Source organism: Balaenoptera physalus (assembly GCF_965194825.1).
Source record: "Balaenoptera physalus genome assembly, chromosome: 7".
Classification (NCBI taxonomy): Eukaryota; Metazoa; Chordata; class Mammalia; order Artiodactyla; family Balaenopteridae; genus Balaenoptera; species Balaenoptera physalus.
In genome coordinates this window covers 40,385,119-40,388,499 of record NC_138886.1, presented here as the reverse complement: position 1 = coordinate 40,388,499, position 3,381 = coordinate 40,385,119, and the positions used below count along the sequence as shown (strand labels likewise).

At 51.0% G+C, this 3,381-nt stretch overlaps 1 pseudogene across 1 annotated transcript; it reads left to right on the top strand.

Annotated features, from left to right (window-relative positions):
• The first annotated feature begins 871 nt into the window (after positions 1 to 871).
• On the top strand, positions 872 to 2,543 carry LOC309664292 (leucine-rich repeat-containing protein 59 pseudogene; annotated as a pseudogene). The gene has a single exon. The product of its transcript is annotated as a leucine-rich repeat-containing protein 59 pseudogene (transcript).
• Positions 2,544 to 3,381: the final 838 nt, after the last annotated feature.

The window sequence follows — 3,381 nt, the reverse complement described above, 5'->3', positions numbered from 1 at the left end:
ATTGAGTAGAGTTCCCTGTGCTATACAGTAGGTTCTCATTAGTTAGCTATTTTATATGTAGTATCAATAGTGTATATATGTCAATCCCAATCTCCCAATTCATCCCACTACCCCCTTCCCCCATGGTATCCATACATTTGTTCTCTACATCTGTGTCTCTATTTCTGCCTTGTAAATAAGATTATCCATACCAATTTTTTTAGATTTCACATATATGCGTTAATATACGATATTTGTTTTTCTCTTTCTGACTTACTTCACTCTGTATGACAATCTCTAGGTTCATCCATGTCTCTACAAGTGACCCAGTTCCGTTCCTTTTTATGGTCGAGTAATATTCCATTGTATATATGTGCCACAACTTCTTTATCCATTCATCTGTTGATGGACACTTAGGTTGCGTCCATGTCCTGGCTGTTGTAATAGAGCTGCCACGAACATTGTGGTACATGACTCTTTTTGAATTATGGTTTTCTCAGGGTATATGCCCAGCAGTGGGATTGCTGGGTCGTATGGTAGTTCTATTTTTAGTTTTTTAAGGAACCTCCATACTGTTCTCCATATTGGCAGTAAATGAGTGACTTGTATGGTGTGTGAATTACATCTCAAAAAACTGTTAAAAAAAAGAAAAACCTAGGTGCACATGGTGACTGAACATTTTAGTTGAATGACTTTGGTGGGATGAGTTACTTCATCATCGTTGTCGTGGCTGCACCAGTGGGAACGGGGCATGGGGCTCAGAGTGCCAACCCGGGGGCGGGTAGGTGGCAGGGGACGCAGGCATTGTCGGTTGGGTGCGAGTCCGCCGAGCCAACGAGCGGCTTCTCACCCCTTCTCTTGCCCGTCGGAGCCCCGTTCAGCCGGCATCACCATGACCGAGGCCGGTAGCCAGGGCGGGAACCTCTGCGACAAGCTAGACAGCGACAAGCTGGCCCTGAGCCTCAGCGACCTGAATGAGGTCCCGGTCGAGGAGTTGGCTGCACCCCCCATCCACCATACTGGATCTGCCCTGCAGTAAACGGACTACTCTTCCGTCGGATTTCCGTGGCCTCACCCACCTGGTGAAGCTGGGCCTGAGGAAGAACAAACTGCGGCAGCTGCCAGCGGGTTCAGCCGCCCGGTCAACCTCCAGCACCTGCACCTCCTCCACAGCAGGCTGGTCACCCTGCCTGCCGGCTTTGCTCAGCTCCGGAGTCTGAAGCGGCTGGGCCTGAAGGGTAACCCCGTGGATCCTGGGGCGAGAAGCAGCGCAAGCAGGGCGCCAACCGGGTGTTAGAGCACCCGAAGGCGGTGCGGCTCGGTCAGGAGCCAGAGAGGCAGCGGCAGCCGGAAATAGACGGAGAGGCCGAGGAGACGTGGGAGGCCAAGCAGCGAGCTCAGGAGGCGCCGGAGCGGAACTGCGGAAGCAGAGAAGGCGGAAGAGAAGGAGCGCCCGAGAAAGGAGTAGGACGCCCTCAAAGCAGCCAAGCGGGAGCCGGAGGAACCTAAGAAGGAAACAGATCAGATCAGGCCCCGAAATCTGAGTCCGGCTCTCGGCCCCGGAAGCCACCACCCGGGAGCCACACTCGATCCTGGGCTGCGCTGAGGCCGCTGCTGCTGCGTGTGGCTGGCGGGCTGGTTGCTTGTCGGGTGATGGAGCTGCAGCAGCGGCCCGTCTGCACCAGCGTGAACACCATCTACGACAACGCGCTCTGGCGCTGCGCAGGCACGCCATCCTCCAGTGCGTCCTGCAGACCGATTCTCAGCAGGGAGCTTGTCCTCCACGCCTGCTGCCCCCCAGCCTTGGAGCTTGGACTTCCATGGAATTGGGTTCTGCTGGACACAACCTCTTTTTAGTGTCAGACCTACCTGCCATCATCACATGGCTGCCGTTTGGTACTTGAGACCTCCTCTTTTTAAGACTCCTTTGTTCCTTCGTCAGGGTCCCCCTGGTGGAATAAGGAGAAATAGGAGGTGGGGATACCTCCTGCATGCTTAAAAGAGTCGGCTTGGGGTGGGGAGAGGAAAAAGCGTAGCCTTTCCTAGTTGTTATACAAAGCTGTGTAAAGGCAAGACTCATTTCTACTAAAGGTCAGCTGTCACACTACATTTATAATTGTGTATGTCACAAGCCCTTTCTTTCATTCCTCCCTGGGGAGCCAGGGCAGATCAGGAGGCAGTGTGTTATTGGGGACTAGGGGAACACCGTACTCGGCAAATCTAGTCTAAATGGGGGGGGGGGAGGGGCATACCTATTTTTTAAGGACCTCAGACATTCAGATATTTTAACAGTCATACAAGATCTCAGGCTGTGACAGGACTTTCAGACCACCCGGTCCAATGTAACACTTGTAGACAGGGAAACTGAGGCCTTCCAGGACTTGCCTCCGGTCTCCCAGCTAATTTGAGGCAGAACTGGATTCCCACCCTGGTATCCTTTCTTTCCATCATTTTGCCTCCTTTATAATGTCCCGAGAGAACAAAACTTACACCAGGATTGAGTGTCTCTTGGCTGGAATATAGAATCTTTCATGGGAAACAGATTCATGACCCACAAATAGAAATCTCATAGCCATGAGGGTCTTGGGCAGCTCTCGTAGGGTCCTGAGGCAATTTATGTGGCTTCTATGAAGTGGGGACAGTCCAGGCTCCTTGCTTCAGTTTGAGAGCATTAATTCCCTGATTGCCAATAAGAAGGTGGACCCTTGCAAAGCCACATTGTCTATGACAGCTCTGTTACATAATTGGTGTGACTAAATACCTCATAGGCAACCTGAAAACTAAAGCTTCATAAGAGACTTTGGTTTAGAATTGATTCTAGACGTAACTACACCTACACAATGAAGGGAAATAAGTAGCATCATGGAGTTTAAAAGTGGTACATTAACGACTAGCACAAATGAGGGCAGAACTGTCCATTCTCTTGTCTGCCAGACTCAGCATTTTCTTGCTCTGTGGCCTCCTTTGCCTCTTTTCACAACAGCTGGAGGACGGGATCAGAAATGGCCGTCACGGTGCTCCTTCACAGAAGACTCCTGACTGAAAGCTCCTTGCCTCTCCCCAGGGAGATCAAGAACCTGTCATGCTCAGAGACAGAATGGGTTCCAGCCTTTTAGCACTAGTGGCCCATGGGTAGGACTGACACTCATGACTGTCTTGATAGTGGAAGAAAAGACCTGTTCTTCTCTTCCTCAGGGAGAGCTCTGCTGCGTAGGCCCACATGTTACTCAGAATCACTTGGTCTTCCTCCAAGCTCCAGAGCCATTGGTACAAATGCTTTATCGAAACTAAACACATAGTACATAAGATGAGATTAAGAGAATACAGAAGTCAGCATAGTGATCAGACCCCTGTTCCTTGGCTGGTTGAGGCAGCTTCAGTGGATGGCAGGAAGGCGGGAGC